This window comes from Loxodonta africana, chromosome 5, assembly GCF_030014295.1.
Source record: "Loxodonta africana isolate mLoxAfr1 chromosome 5, mLoxAfr1.hap2, whole genome shotgun sequence".
Taxonomy (NCBI): domain Eukaryota; kingdom Metazoa; phylum Chordata; class Mammalia; order Proboscidea; family Elephantidae; genus Loxodonta; species Loxodonta africana.
Window position 1 is genome coordinate 20,369,792 of NC_087346.1, and position 17,627 is coordinate 20,387,418.

Genomic DNA, 17,627 nt, shown 5'->3' on the forward strand with positions numbered 1-17,627 from the left:
TATATAGAACACTCCACCCAACAGCAACAAAATGTACGTTCTTTTTCAATACACATGGAACATGCTCCACAATACACCACATTTCAGGTCACTAAGCAACACTCAATAAAATCGAAAACATCAAAATAATACAAGGCATTCTCTTTGATCTCAATGCCATAAAACTAGAAATCACTAATAGGAAGAGCAAGGGCAAAAAATCAGATACATGGAAACTAAATAACACCTTGCTTAAAAACAACTAAGTAAAGGAAGAAATCAATGAGTGAATCAAAAAATTCCCGGAATCAAATGAGAATGAGAGCACATCACTCCAAAACCTTTAGGGCACAGCAAAGACAGTGCTCAGAGGTCAATTTACAGCAATAAATGCAACATCAAATTAAAAAAGGGGGTGGCAAAATCAAAACATTAGCCCTACAACTCAAACAAAAAGAAAGAGAACAGCAAAAGGAGCTGACAGGCATCAGAAGAGAAATAATAAAGATTAGAGCAGAAATAGATGAAATAAAAGAACAGAAAAACAATTGAAAGGATCAAAAAGACAAAAAGTTGTTCTTCAAAAAGATCATTAAAATCGAAAAACCATTGACCAAATTGACAAAAGAAAAACAGAAGAGGAGACAAATAACCCAATTAAAAAATGAAATGGGAACTTTACAACAGGCCCAACTGAAATAAAAATGATCATAATAACATAATACTACAAAAAATTGTATTGCCAAAATTTGAGAACCTAGAGGAAATGGAAAAATTTCTAGAAACACACTACCTACCTAAGCTAACACAAACTGAGACAGAAAATCTGAGCAGACCCATAATAAGGGAAGAGATTAAAAAAAAAAAAAAACTACCAACAGCAACAAAAAAGCCCTAGCCTGGCTGGCTTCACTAGCGAATTCTACCAAACATCCAGAGAAGAGATCACACCAGTACTACTCAAACTATTTCAGAGCATAGAAAAGAAATATTCCCAAATTCATTCTAAGAAGCCAGCATAACCCTGATACCAAAGCCAGGCAAAGACACCATAAAAATAAAAATAAAAATTACAGGCCGATGTCTTTTACAAATATAGATGCCAAAATACTCAACAGAATTTTAGCCAATTAAATTCAGCATCATATGAAAAATACACCACAACCAAGTGGGATTCGTACCAGGTATGCAAAGGTGGTTCAACATTGGAAAATCAATCAATGTAATCCACCACATGTATAAAACAGAGGAATCACATGATCATCCCAATGGACACAGAAAAGGCATTCAATAAAGTCCAACTCCCATCCCTGATAAAAACTCTCAAGGTAGTAAAGGGTGTCTATACAAACCAACTGCCAACATCATTCTCAATAGAGAGAGGCTGAAAACATTCTCCCTGGGAACAAGAACAAGACAAGGATTCCTTTTATCACCACTCCTATTTAATATGGCCCTGGAATTCCTACGTAGAGCAATAAGGTAAAAAAGAAAAAAAAAAAAAAAAGAAAGAAATGAAATAAGGAGCATAAAAATTGGAAAGGAAGAAGTAAAACTATCACTATTCACAGATGATACGATCCTATACATAGAGAACCCCAAAGACTCCATCAGAAAACTACTGGACCTAATAAAAAGATTCAGCAGAATAGCAGAATACAAGATCAGCCTACAAAACACAGCTGGATTCTTATATACCAACGAAGAGAACTTTGAAAAGGAAATCAAGAAAACTATACCATTTTAATAAAAATAGCCCCTAAAAAATAAAATAGTGATAAATCTAACCAGAGACATAAAAGACCTATACAAAGAAAGCTACAAAACACTACTGCAAGAAACCAAAAGACCTACATAAAAATGGAAAAACATACCATGCTCATGGACAGGAAGACTCAACATTGTGAAAATGTCAATTCTACCCCAAGTTATATGTAGATAGATAGATAAAGCATTGTTGGAAAAGAACAGAGCAGGAGGCCTCACACTACCTGATCCCAGAACCTACTATACAGCCATGGTAGTCAAAATAGCCTGGTACTGGTACAGCGACAGATACACAGGCTAATGGAACAGAATCAAGAACCAAGAAGTAAATCATCCGCCTATGATCAGCTGATCTTTGATAAAGACCCAAAGGCCATTAAATGGGGGAAAAGACAGTCTCTTTAACAACTGGTGCTGACAAAACTGGATACCCGTCCGTAAGAAAACGAAACAGGGCCCATACCTCACACCATATACAAAAACTAGTTCAAAATGGATCAAAGACCTAAATGTAAAATCTAAAACTATAAAGATCATGGAAGAAAAAATAGGGACAATGCCAGGGGCCCTAATATATGGCATAAATAGGATATAAACTATAACTTACATTGCACAAATACCAGACAAGAAACTAGATAACTGGGACCTCCTAACAATTAAACTCTTACGCTCATCAAAAGACTTCACAAAAACAATAAAAAGAAAACTTGCAAACTGGGAAAAAATGTTTGGCTACAATGTATCCAACAAGGATCTGATCTCTAAAATCTGTAAGATACTGCAACACCTCACAACAAAAAGACAAATAATCCAATTAAAAATGGGCAAAGGATATGAACAGACACTTCAACAAAGAAGACATTCAGGTGGCTAACAGACACCTGAGGAAATGCTCTTGATCATTAGCCATTACCCATCACCCATTCTGACTTACAGTGACCCCACAGAGCAGGTAGAATTGCCCCATAGCGTTTCTCAAGAACAGCTGCTGGATTCAAACTGTTGTGTTGGTTAGTAGCCGAGTTGCACCACCAGGGCTCCAAACCAAACCCGTTGCCATTGAGTCAATTTTGACTCATAGGACCCTATAGGACAGAGTAGAACTTCCCCATAGTGTTCCCAAGAAGCAGCTGGTGGATTCAAACTGCTGACCTTTTCGTTAGCAGCCATATTCTTAACCTTTGGGCCACCAGGGCTCTCAAAACTACATTGAGATACCATCTCACCCTGACATTACTGGCTCTAATCATAAGAGAAAATAACAAATGTTAGAGAGGTTGCAGGGAGATTAAAACTCCCACGCATTGTTGGTGGGAACGTAAAACGGTACAACCACTATGGAAAGTGACATGACGCTTCCTTAAAAAGCTAGAAATTGAAATACTATACTATCCAGCAATCCCACTCCTAGGAATATATCCTAGAGAAATAAGAACCATCACACAAATAGACATATGCACACCCATGTTCATTGCAGCATTATTCAGCTTAGCAAAAAGCTGGAAACAACCTAAGTGCCCGTCAATAGATGAATGGATAAACGAATTATGGTGCTTACACAAAATGGAATACTATGCAATGATAAAGAACAATGATGAATCCTCAAAATATCTCACAATATGGATGAACCTGTCGGGCATTATGCCTGGTGAAACAAGTCAATCACAAAAGGACAAATAGTGTATGAGACCACTATTATAAAACCTCAAGAAAAGGTTTGCACCCCGAAAGAAACAATCTTTGATGTTTATGAGGTAGAAGGGGGTTGGAGAGGGGAAATCACTAACTAGACAGTAGATAAGCGTTAACTTTGGTGAAGGAAAAGACAGTACACATTATAGGGGAAATCAGCACAACCTGACCCGTGCAAAGTCATGGACGCTTCGTAGACACATCCAAACACCCTGAGGGACTAAGTTACTAGGGATGAGGGTTGGTGAACCATGGTCGCAGGGGTCAATAGGCATAACATAGTTCATAAAGAAAATGTTCTACATCCAACTTCAGTGGGTACTGTTTGGGGTCTTAAAACCTTGGGAGCAGCCATCTAAGATATATCTACTGGTCCTATCCTGTCGGGAGCAAAGAGGAATGAAGAAAACCAAAGATATAGAGAAATAGTAGTCCAAAGGACTAGTGGACCACAAGTATCACAGCCTCCAGCAGCCTGAGCCCAAAAGAACTAGATGGTGCCTAGCTACTACCACCAGCCGCTCTAACAGGGATCGCAGTAAAAGGTCCCGGACAGAGTTTGGAGAAAAATGTAGAACAAAATTCAAATTCACACACACACACACAACCAACTTACTGCCTGTCAGAGACTGGAGGAAACCCCAAGATATGGCCTCCAGGTACCCTTTAACTTAGAACTGAAGCCACTCCTGAAGTTCATCCTTCAGCCAAAGATTAGACAGGTCTGTAAAACAAGGAATAACACACATGAAGAACAAGCTTCTTAGTTCATTCATGTATACTAGCCCAAATGGGCAACACCTGTCCAAAAACAGAGATGAGAAAGCAGGAAGTGACAGGAAAAAATGGACGGATGGAAATGGGGAATGTGGGGTGGGAAGGCGAGAGTGTGGACGCATCCTGGGTATTGCAACCAATGTCACAAAATAATTTGTGTATAAATTATGGAATGAGAAACTAATTTGTTCTGTAAACTTTCACCTAAAGCACACACACACACACAAAAAAAGGGCAAAGGAGCAATATTGGTTTGGAAGTAAAACAAAAGGTACCCATATGGCTTTGCTAAGTATTTAATATGGTGTTCACACAATGTCCAAATCACACGATGTCCTGTTCCACAGTACTGTTTTAGAGCCCTGGTGGCACAGTGGTTAAGAGCAATGCTGCGGTGTGGCTAACCAAAAGGTCAGGAGTTCAAATACACCAGGCACTCTTTGGAAACTTTATGGGGCAGTTCTACCCTGTCCTATAGGGTCATTACAAGTTGGAATGGACTTGATGGCAACGGATGTGTTTTTTTTTTTTTTCTTTTTTTAAATTGTGGTCATTAAACAATGTGTGACTGTTCAGATGTGAAATCTTCTTTTTGGTTTTTATTTAGTATCAATTTCCATGAGATGGAACATAGAAGTGTGGCCATTTTAGCAATCTGTCTCACTTTCAAAAATAACTAAGCCTTATTGTTAAATAGACCTTGGATAGTGCAAAATGTTAATGTCCTTGGCTGCAAACCAAAAAGTTGGAGGCTCGATTCTACCAGGAGGCACCACAGAAGAAAGGTCTGGCAATCTAATTCCAAAAAATCAGCCATTGAAAATCCTCTGGAACACAGTTCTACTCTGACACACATGTGGTTGCCATGAGTTGGATCTGACTGATGGCAAATGGTTTTATTTTCAATGTATATTAGTAGTATGTTTCCATTTTGAAAAGCAAAAGAACGATTTTGAGTTTATCCATGCATGCCAGTATATGATGCACTCATGGCTCAAAACTTAAACAATGATGTTACAGAGTTGGGAGAGTCAGTAATTGCTGAAAAGTGCTTAATGATACAGTGGACTGAAAATCACTACTCGAAAAAAAGATTTTGCCACTGTTTTGTGCGACATGAACATAATCATAAAAATGAGTCAGATGATTTTTTTTTTAAATTCACTTTCCATTTTGTACTAATGTATAAGCTAGACTCTGAGAAGTTGCTAGTGGCCACCACTCTCTGCTTTTCTTCTTTGTTTGCCTGTTATTCATTAAAATAACAATGAATAAGTACTTAATTAGCTCAAATTTTTCAGTGTTAATTTCTCTATTTTGGTTTATTTCCCTGAAAATCCTATCCTTTTCTCTCTGCTTTACCTCATACACTAGATGTTTCCGTATGGAGAGGCATCATGGTACGGGGGATGGTCCACTTTTGGAATCAGACAGAGGTGGGTTTAAAACTACCAGGATGTGACCAACGGCAAAAAAAACCTCACCTCTCCATCTTACCATCGGATAAACTCTACTTCAAAGGGGATACAAGGTGGATGCTCTATCCAGCTTGGTGCAATTGTCAATCAAATGAATGGATGAGTGAATGAATTTATACAATTTGTTTCCTTCTGTCTATGAAATATAAAAGCCATCCAAGATACATTGATTCACCCAGATGCACACCTTTCTATGATATGGAGATGAAGCTTGTTCATTGCAGGACTTCAGGTATTGTGTGATCTTTTCCAAGTGTTTCTCCAGCATAAACTCAATGGCCTATAGTCTTCAGGAAATCAAAAGACTGAAGAGTTGCTGTCTCTCTCACTGGCTGGCTCGCTCGCTGGCTCACTGGCTCGCTCTGTCTGAGAAGGAAGGAGAAAAGTGAATGCGAGAGAAGAAACAGGGACAAAAATTTTCTATGGTTAAGAAAATAGTTAGAAGGTTTTATTTTATTTGCCAAACTCTGAGCTCTTTAATAAGACAAGGGTGCTGTTCTCTCAGAGTTTATTTCTCCCATTAGTTGCCGGGGGTAACAATGACAGAGACAAACAGGAAATTGGAGGGGCACAGGCTTGCTTTCTTTGCCTAAATCTTCTCCCCGTGCAACATGTTTACAAACATGCTATATTCCCCTTGACAAAAACAGATACAGACACTCACTGACTTCAAGGCTTTCCATTGTGTGTGATAAATGGTTTAGTTTAAGAGCTCCTGCTGTCAGTTTCTGGACAATGCAGGGGATGGGGGTGTCTGTGGCTAACTTAAAAAAAAAAAAAAACTGAGCTCCATAGAAGGTTTAACTCTTTGGACCGTGAATATATTTGTTTTAGGATGAATAGATGCTCAAGATTAGAATTTTTTGTGAAAAAGAAAACTTGGCTTAAATGGCTGTAATCTGAGCCAGAAGACACTGTAATTTAATGTCAGTGTCTTTGTTCCTTGGAGGTCCTGCCGTGGTGCATTAGGGGAGACTTAGTCCCAAGTAGTCAGTATGGTAATAAAGGGCTGCTTTGTTGAATGCTTGCTAGTCTCCTTACTGTTTATTCCTACTTACTTAACAATGGCAAAAGTTCCTCACACAACCTGGGAAGATCAGCATTGTGAGATTTCTGTGTATTTCCTTCCTTAAAAAAAATTTTTTTTTTTTTTTTCCTTTAGACTCCTCCAATTCAGGAGAAGAGAGCCGTTGGCACACAAATAGCTTAAATCCCACATCCTCTGCCTCAGTGAAGTCCAAGTGTACAGTGGAGCTCTTTAATTAATTACTTCTTGTTGCTAGCTGCTGTTTAGTCAACCCTGACTCCTCATGGCAACCCCATGCAAATGCAACAAAATGCTGTCCGTTCTTGGGCCATCCACATGGTAGATTGGAGATCAGACCATTGTGATCCATAGGGTTTTTATGGACTGATATTTTGAAGCAGACTGATCTTTGGAAGTAGATTGCCAGGCCTCTTTTTTTCTAGCTTGTCTTAGTCTGGAAGCTCCACGGAAACCCGTTCACTATCACAGCAACATGAACCTGAATCTCTGGGATGGAAGGTGAAAATTCTACCACTAACCAGCACTGTCCCCTTCCTTCTCTTTGTTACTGTTTTGGGATGCCATCGAGTCCATTCTGACTCATAGCAACCCCACGTGACAGAGTAGAACTGCTCCACAGGGTTTCTAGGCTATGATCTTTACGGAAGCGGATCTTTCTCCTGTGGAACTGGTGGGTGGGTTTGAACCATGAGCCTTTCAATTAGCAGCTGAGCACTTAACAGTTGCACCACCAAAGCTCCTGCAGTTCAGGAGTCAAGTACTAATAGCACAAAAATAGCTTAAATCCCACATCCTCTTCCTCATCGCTGCCCCCTTGTACGGTGGAGGTATTTAATTACTTACTTGAAGATTCTATATAGGTGCTCCAAGGAGGATTGAAAAAAGTTGTTTTTCCTTTGTCAATCCCAGGAATCCCCCCAGTGGTATCATCTATGCTACTCACTGGCCTAATTCACAAAGGTTGTAAGGGGTGGTAGCACTGGAGAGCTCAGAGACTTATAAGTTCAATCTGTTAAAATGCACCCAACACAGTGTCTTGCTGGTATTCCCAGAAGGTTTTGAATATCTGCACATAGTTTCAGGACAGAGGTGACATTTTCTATCTTTTCTTCAACATCTGGGTGGCAGAGTGGGGAAAGCACCTTGTGGGGAAAGACTACAGTTGTAATCTCAGACAGAATTGGAAGCAGCCTTGGGGGAGATATTTCAAAGAAACAAAAGATAAACGATGCCTGCAGTTGTTCAATTCTTTTGGCTGAAGACTCCATCTCTAATGCACGTATTCATTCAATAAGCATTTTTAAAAAAGCATTTACTGAGTGTATATTACATCCCAGGCCCTTCCCGAGACTGAAGATACAGCAGTGAGTAAGACAAACAAGGTCAGTGAAAATGAGGAAAACACTCAAGGAGACGGATTGGCATAGTAGCGAAAACAATAGACTCAAACATACCAACTAGCATTAGGATGGCACAGGAGCAGGTAACATTTTGTTCTATTAGACATAACATTACCATGAGTCGGAGCCAACTCAATGGCAAGTAGAAACTACAAGAAAACAAGCAAGGTTCCTGTTTTAAAGAAGCATAATTCAAATTTAACAACTTGAGTGATAGGGAATTTAGATTTTTCAGTCAGAAATATCTTATTGGGAGTGATTTGCCAGCTCTTTTCTTTAGACAAGGTTTTAGAAGTGGTATGAAAGAGAAACAGAGGAATTACATCCTAAATAAAACTCTTGGTATTGAGGGGTATGTGTGTGTGGAAAAGGGAGATTTGAGGTCTAGAGATTTAATCCTTCCTTCCTTATCATTCTTATCTGACAAGAATCAAGTACAATACAGGAAGAAATTGACTTTGGACTTCAGTAGAGCTGAATACAGCAGAACATCGAAGATGGTAAAATTAAACAGATGCCTAAGGTTCAGAGATACTTTTGAAAGGAAATATGATTCTCATTGAAACAAAACAAAACAAAACACCAAAAGACCAATTTCCTTCCCCACTACCTCTCGAATCAGCCCCTACCAATTCCTTTATATCAAGAATCAGAAAGCCAAATTACTGACATACTAAGATATAGTCAGAAGAAAGAGATGTTTATATCTTGAACTTGTCTTCTTATAGTGAAAAACGAAAACCCAGCAGACAGTCTTAAAACTATAAATATTACAGATTCAAGAAGAGTTAATTTAATCCTGCCAATGTCCTACTCCTTCATGCTTGTAAATTACAAGCAAGTTAGAAATGCAGAAAAATATCCTTTTTTGTTTCTTTATGTAGGGCTAAAACTGTTTTTATTCATATATTTAAAATTGAAGCTTTTTCCAAACAAGCTCCGTAAACCAAATGTTTACCTAAGAAAGCATGTTTGAGTAAACACAAAACTAATAAATTATATAGAAAGTGCTTTGCCAATTTTTTTTTAGAAATACCAGAAAGATGTTTACCTGTGTTTTATTGACTATGTAAAGACATTCAACTGTGTGGATCATAAAAAATTATGGATAACGTTGTGAAGAGTGGGAATCCCAGAATACTTAATTGTGTTCATGAGGAACCTGTACATAGACTAAGAGGCAGTCATTCGAATAGAACAAGAGGATACTGCGTGGTTTAGAGTCAAGAAAAGTGTGTCTCAGGGTTGTATCCTTTCATAATACTTACACAATCTGTATGCTGAGCAAACAATCCAAGAAACTGGACTATATGAGGAAGAACTCGGCATCCAGATTGGTGGAAGACTTATGTAGATGACACAACCTTGCTTGCTGAAAGCGAAGAGGACATGAAGCACTTACTGATGAAGATCAAAGACTACAGCCTCAGTATGGATTACACCACAACATAAGGAAAACAAAAATCCTCACAACTGGACCAATAAGCACCATCATGATACTGAAGTTGTCAAGGATTTCATTTTACTTGGATCCATAATCAATGCACATGGAAGCAACAGTCAAGAAATCAAATAACACATTACATTGGGCAAATCTGCTGCAAAAAACCCTTTAAAGTGTTAAAAAGCAAAGATGTCACTATGAGGACAAGAAGACACAAGCTGTGGTCTTTTTAATTGCTTCATATGCATGGGAAAACTGAACAATGAATGAGACCTAAGAAGAATTGATGTCTTTGAATTATGGCATTAGTGAAGAATATAGAATATGCCGTGAACTTTCAGAAGACCAAAAAAATCTGTCTTGGAAGAAATACAGCCAGAATTCTTAGAAGCAAGGATGGTGAGATATACTTTGGACATGTTATCAGGAGGGAGTAGTTCCTGGAGAAGGACATCATGCTTGGTAAAGTAGAGGGTCAGCGAAAAAGAAGGAGACCCTCAACGAGATGGATTGACACAGTGGCTGCAACGAAGGACTAAAACATTACAACAATTGTGAGAATGGCACTGGACTGGGCACTCTTTCCTTCTATTATACATAGGGTCTCTATGGGTTGAAACAAACTCTATGGCACCTAACAACAACAAAATAATAAAAAAAAAGTGGACTTAAACCATCCAAGTTTTAGATTAGTTTAGATTAGAACTAAGGAACATGAATCCTCCTTATACATCTGTGTTTGGTACCACACAGACATCTAACATGTCATCAGACAGTGGCTTCAATTGTTGTTTTTGTTTCATATTTACATTTCTTGATCGTCAAAAAGAAGGCAACCATTACAGAGATTTTAATTCCCTAAGACTAGGGCTATACTTTACACTTCCTTTGCATTTTCTATAGTTCCTGATACCCAGTAAAGAGCCTACTCTTGTTGGATGAGTTGGAATGAGTCAAATGGAATGACTTTTGTGAAGCACATTCATCTGAAGGCAGGGCAATCAACTAGATACACAAATGAGAAGATTCTTCTAAGTCAAAACTTTCTACGTCACAATCTTTAATGTCTGAGACATTTTAGCCAAGCATAATTACCTGAATTACATACATATAGTCAACCAAACTTATTAAATGAAACTTAAGAAACCCATTCAGCATTTTAATAATCAATTTCTTAGGAATATAGAAAATATGTGGTGTTTAAATTTTCTAGCTGTTCTCTTTTTGGAACTGGGGGTTTAGGTGAGTGGGTGTAAAGGGAAATAAAGCATCATTGTGAAACTGTAGACTTTGACTGCTAACGAATAAATTATGAGAATAAAAGAAATAGAACATGAGCCATCCCTTTTGTTCCAAAGAAAATGCCTCGAAGAGGTTATGAATAAAGAATATCCATTGAAGCAGAAAAATTCAAGAGGATGCAAGCTTCACAATTTCAATAACAATGCACATGTTTTTATGTTGGCTTATAATTTCTCTGCAGATGTTACTTTGAAAGTTTGGACTTACACTAGATCTTAGCGTATAACACATGTATTTGGTCTGATCACTGACTTGGTTAAGGAAGGCCAGCTGGAAATAGCTTCTCAGAGTGATCTTTATGTTTTCCCAAGGTGAACATAATTTTTTTTTTTTTGTATAGGGAAGGTCTTTTGTAAGTCAACCCACCCCAGTAAAATTATGGTATAAATCTGGTTTAGTGTTCTCCAGAGAAGCAGCAGAACTAGCAGGATTAAGTCGACACACCGGTTCCTCTACCTGCAGCTGACATTCACCGACTTCAGCTCGTATCTCTTTGAGTTTATTGTTGGAGTCGAGTAAATACAAAGTCTTATAAATAGTTGGTTGCTGCACACAAATGGTTAGTACTTTACTTACATATATATTTTATCATTTCAGTGTGGAACAAATTGTTCTCACTGAATCATTTCCATTTCTAACAAGGTAGTTGGATATTAAGAAATGTGGTAAGAAGTGAAAAATAAAATAAGAAAGATTGGAAACATTTATTTTCACAATGGAAAGGGCTGTCCTCCTGTAAATGAATGAAGTTTCTTTCTGTGGGGAGTTCTGATCAGTGGACAATGACACTGGTCACGCCTTCTATTGTTGCTGCTGCTGAACTTCACGTCCAATCCTACTGGTGTTGAGGAACAAACAAAACAACAACAACCAAATTAAAAACAGACAAAGAACTAAAGAAAAAAACTATAGAATTTTCAATCAAAATGCTGTGTTTGAATTCCAGCCTTTTAACTGATTAACCAAGAGACCATGATTTTTCCTGTCAGTTTTCCCATTCTTATAGCAGAGAGGAGGATGGAGGTGATAATAGCTACCCTTCACAGCTCAGAAAAAAAAAAAAAGTATATATATATATATATATATCTCACTAGTGAGAAATAAAGTGAGAAAAAGCTTTGAAACGAATTATTATATACCTGTAGAATATTATTTGCTATTATTGTTACATATAGTTAGTGGAAAAATGATAAAAATTACACTTCAGAATATGAAGGTCATACTTGCCCTCTTTGTAGACTACCATAGTCTCCTGACACTAAATAAATCACGTATCTTGACTCCAGTATTCCACAAGATATTTCCAGAGCAGAAAACAACCGGAGAGTACAGCCTATCGTTTCAGAACCATGATTGCTATCATGTGTTTCCAAAGTGTAATTTCAATTCTTTTTTGATTAGGTTTGAACACATTCCCATTGGGTGTTTCTTCTCATTCCAAAAATTCCTCTTCATCTATGTGAAAACTTTTATGAAAACATTATTCATAATGTTTATATGTTTATATATGTAACACTTTCATCTGTATGGTCTCACATAATGCTCGTGGGAACTCTGATAGACAGTGACACATCCACAACAGTCGCTGACATTCAACTGAATAGCAAGCATGTACCAGTCACTGAGCTTCATACATTTCAAAATCTCACAAGTCTATAAGCTGTTTCCTAGTGTTACTTATATTTTACAGATAAAGACATTAAGGTTCGGATAGGTAAACCTGTTCACCCGAGTGTGCACAACTACTACTTGGTAGAATTTGATGATAGTTGGTTTTGATTCCTGAACGTGAGCAAAGGAATCATTGTTCCAACTTTGAAGATGAGGAAATTGAAAGTCAAAGAGATCGATATGCCCCTTACCTTATCTTTTGAGGCTAAATGCATTCATTTCCTGTGATCTTTCTTCTGGGGCTATTGACCCAAAAATTTCTTTGTTAACTTTTGATTACCTTAACTAGATTGCGCCTTTCTCATTGAGTGAGCAATCTTAGAATACTGTGATCAATGAAGCATTTAGAAAGAGGGCAACTCTGCTGTTCCTGTATAATTTAATCCTATCAGCATTTTTTTTGACCAGTCTTGAATAAAGTGTGAGTTTTAATGCATATTTCTTAATAATACTTGTGGTTATCATAATTATAATGTTGTTAGGTGCCCTCGTGTTGGTTCTGACTCATAGCAATCCTCTGTGGAACAGATTGAAACACTGCCTGGTCCTGTGCCATCATAACAATTGTTGCTATGTTTGAGCCCATTGTTGCAGCCATTGGGTCAACCCATCTTTTTGAGGGTCTTCTTCTTTTTCACTGACCCTCTGCTTTACCAAACATGATGTCCTTCTCCAGGGGTTACTCCCTCCTGATAGCATTTCCAAAGTAGGTGAGATGAAGCCTCACTGTTGTTTCTTCTAAGGAACATTACTTCTCCCAAGACAAATTTGTTCTTTCTTCTAGTAGTCTATGGTGTGTTCAATATTCTTCACCAACACCATAATTCAAAGGCATCAATACTCCTTTGATCTTCCTTATTCATCATCCAGCTGTCGCATGCATATGAGCCAATTGAAAATACCATGGCTTGGGTCAGGAGTATCTTAATCCTCAAGATGACACTTTTGCTTTTCAGTACTTTAAAGAGGCCTTTTGCAGCATATTTACCCAATGCAGTAAGTTGTTTGATTTCTCGACTGCTGCTTCCATGGGCATTGACTGTGGATCCAAGTAAAATGAAATCCCTGACAACTTCAATATATTCTCCATTTATCATGATGCTGTTTATTAGTCCAGTTATGAGGATTTTTATTTTCTTCATGTTGAGAGTAATCCATACTGAGGCAGTAGTCTTTGATCTTCATCAATAAGTGCTTCAAGTCCTCTTCACTTTCAGCAAGCAAAGTTGTATCACAGGTTGTTAATGAGCCTTCCTCCAGTCCTGATGCCTTGTTCTTCATATAGACTGGCTACTTGGGTTATTTGCTAGGCATTCAGGCTGAAGAAATGTGGTGAAAGGATACAAACATGATGCACACTTTTCCCGATTTTAAACTATGCAGCAACTCCTTTTTCTGTTCAAAAGACTGTTTCTTGGCTTATGTACAGGTTTCTTGTGAGCAGTTATGTGTTCTGGAATTCCTTTTCTTCATAATGCTATCTATAATATTTTATGATCCACACAGTCGAATGCCTTTGTGTAGTCAGTTGTTGCTAGGTGCTGTCAAATTGATTCTGACTCATAGTGACACTGTGTGCAACAGAAAGAAACACTGCCTGGTCCTGTACTGTCCTCACAATTGTTGCTAATTTTAAGCCCATGGTTACAGCCACTGTGTCAGTCTGTCTCACTGAGGGTCAATAAAACACAGATAAACACCTTATTGCTATTCTCTGCTTTCAGCCAAGATCCACCTGACATCAACAATCATATCCCTCGTTTCACATCCTCTTCTGAATCTGGCTTGAATGTCTGTCAGTTCCCTGTCCATCGTACTGCTGCAAACAATTTTGAACTATCTTTAGCATAATTTTACTTATGCTTGATATTAATGACATTGTTCAATTATTTCTGCATTCCGTTGGATCGCCTTTCTTTAGAATGGACATGAATATGAATCTCTTCCAGTTGATTGGCCAGGTAGCTGTCTTCCAAATTTCATGGCATAGATGAGTAAGCACTTCCAGCGTTGCATTAGTTTGTTGAAACATTTCACTTGGTATTCCCTCAATTCCTGGATTCTTGATTTTCGCCAATGCCTTCAGTGCAGCTTGGACTTCTTTCTTCAGTACCATTGGTTCTTGATCATATGCTACCTCCTGAAATGGTTGAATGTCAACCAATTCTTTTTGGTACAGTGACTCTGTATATTCCTTCCATCTTCTTTTGACGCTTCCTGTGTCATTCAATTTTTTGCCCATAACATCTTTCAATATTGCAACTCGAGGCTTGAATTTTTCTTCAGTTCTTTTTGCTTGAGAAATGCTGAGCGTGCACTTCCTTTTTGTTTTCCTGACTCCAGGTCTTTACACATTTCATTGTAATACTTCACTTTTTTCTTTTTGGACTGCCCTTTGAAATCTGTTTAGCTCTTTACTTCATCAATCATTTCTTCCATTCGCTTTAGCTATTCTACTTTCCCCAAGAGCAAATCTTAGAGTCTCTTCTGACATCCATTTTGATCTTTTTTTTTTTCTTGTCTGTCTTTTTAATAACTTTCTGCTTTCTTCATGTATGATGTCCTTGATGTCATCCCACAACTCATTTGGTCATTAGCATTCAGTGCATCAAATTCATTCTTGAGATGGCCTCTAAATTAGGTGGGATACACCCAAGATCATATTTTGACTCTTGTGAACTTGTTTTAATTTTCTTCCACTTTAATCTGAGCTTGCATATGAGCAGTTGATCTGTTTTGCAGCTGGCCCCTGGCCTCGTTCTGACTGATAATTTAGCTTCTCCATTGTCTCTTTCCACAGATGTAGTCAGTAATTGATTCCTGTGTATTCCATCTGGGATACACGTGTATGTTGTTGTTAGGTGCCATCCAGTCAATTCTGTCTCATAGCAACCCTACGTCCAACAGAACTAAACACTACCCGACCCTGAGCCATCCTCACAATCTTATCTAGGGCCATTAAATAAATCTATAGCAATAATGATAGAACTAGAAACCAGGCTTGTTGACTTCTAATGTAGAATTGTTCGTATTAGCAGTTCTCAAATATTGGTGACTGAAAGAATTATCTAGGAATCTGTCAAAAATATAGAAGGATAGACTCTTTTAGAGTAGAGCTCAAGAAACTAATTTTTAAACAAGTTTTTCAATAAGTTCTTAAGCCTGTAAATTACTAAAACAATTGTCTCAGGGAAAATCTGTTATTCGTTCAGCTGGGACCTGAGGAAATAGTATTGGAGCAGGTAAGAAAGGTGAGAGGAAGAAGGGAAAAATTTGTATTTCTTACCAACTTTGAACCATGAATTGCAATGTAAGCTAACACTTGTTTACCCATTGATTTTAAATTTCCTTACACCAGAAAACAAATCTGTGAAAACACGGGTACATAAAAGTGACTGAAAGAAATTAGTGCCTTAATCTGTACATATTCATTCTCTGAACAAATAGTTGCAACTCTTATTTAAGCACATGCTTGAAATTATGATTAGATTGATCATGAGTAAAATGAAAGTTAATTTTAAGTGCTCCTCTAGCAATGAAGGAGCACTGGTAGCACAGTGGTTAAGAGTTCGGTTGCTAACCTAAAGGTCACCAGTTCAAACCCACCAGCTGCTCTGTGGGAGAAAAGACCTAGGGATCTGTTCCTGTAAAGATTGCAACCATGGAAACGCTCTGAGGCAGTTCTACTCTGTCATATATTGTCCTTATGAGTTGGAATTGACTTGTTGGCAACAGGTTTTTTTCTAACAATGAAAAGGTTCCTGGGTGGCTCAAATGGTTTGTGTCCAACTATTACTAACCTAAACCTTGATAGTTCAAATCCACCTTTCAGTGTTGCAGAAGAAAGACCTGGCAATCTACTTCCATAAAGAATACAGCCAAGAAAACCCTATGGATCAGTTCTACTCTGTAACACATGAGGTCACCATGAGTCGGAATTGACTTGATGGCAACTGATTTGATTTTTGGTTTTCTAGCAAGAAGTCGCATAAGCTACAGTACATATTTTTTTAATGCCCTTTCTCCTGTTTTTTCTCCTGTGGTCATTGAAACAGCCTGTGGGTTTGTCAGACTCTGGATTTAAGCAGTAGATGCTTTGTCTCCCACTCAAATCCCCTGATCCCAGTACTCAGTTAGCTTCTAATTCTTCATCCCCATGACATTCCATAATTTTAGAAGCGGGGCACACATAAAAGACTTACGTGAGAATTAGCAGTTTTTTTTTTGTTGTTGTTGTTGTTGTTTCCTCTTGATTTCACAGTGGGAGAATTTTCACAGATATTCAGCTCTTGACTCACCTCCAGTTTTCTTTGAAATCTCACTGCTAACTCAACTGTATATTGGTTTTTCATTTAAAGTCACTTGAACTTTCTAGAAAAAGCATACTTCAGTGATTCCCCTTCTCGTCTTAGCACCTTACAACTTTTTCTTACTGTCTAAGTGTACATTTATGGAAAATACACAAAATATAAGTCGTAATCTTGATTTAGTTACTAATTAGTTGGTCACTCAAACTCTTAAAAATCGGTATGCCTCAATTTCCATATTGAAAAAATGAGGTGCTTACCCTAAGGGACTATAAAGTTCTCTTCTAGTGTTAAAAACCCAAAATCCTATGATTAGGAACTAGGAGTTATATACACTCTAAAATTGTTTACTACCATACTTAAGAAAATATCAAAAGCTCTATAGGAAATAAGATAAATTGATGGACGGCTAGTTGGAAGGATAGTTAGATAAACATGTGATGAAGCAAGTATAGTAAGATGTTAATGGTAGGTGGTTGGTATACAGGTATTCACTGTAAAATTACTTCAGTTTTTCTGTGTGTTCGAAAAGGTTTACTACATATATATATATATATATATATATATATATATATATATACACATAAACCCATTGCCATCGAGTAATTCCAACTCATAGTGACCCTAAGGGACAGAGTAGAATTGCCCCATTGGGTTTCCAAGGAGCAGCTGGTGGATTTGAACTACCAGCCTTTTGGTTAGCAGCCAAGCTCTTAACCACTGCATCACCAGGGCTCCTTGGAAATCCTATGGGGCAGCTCC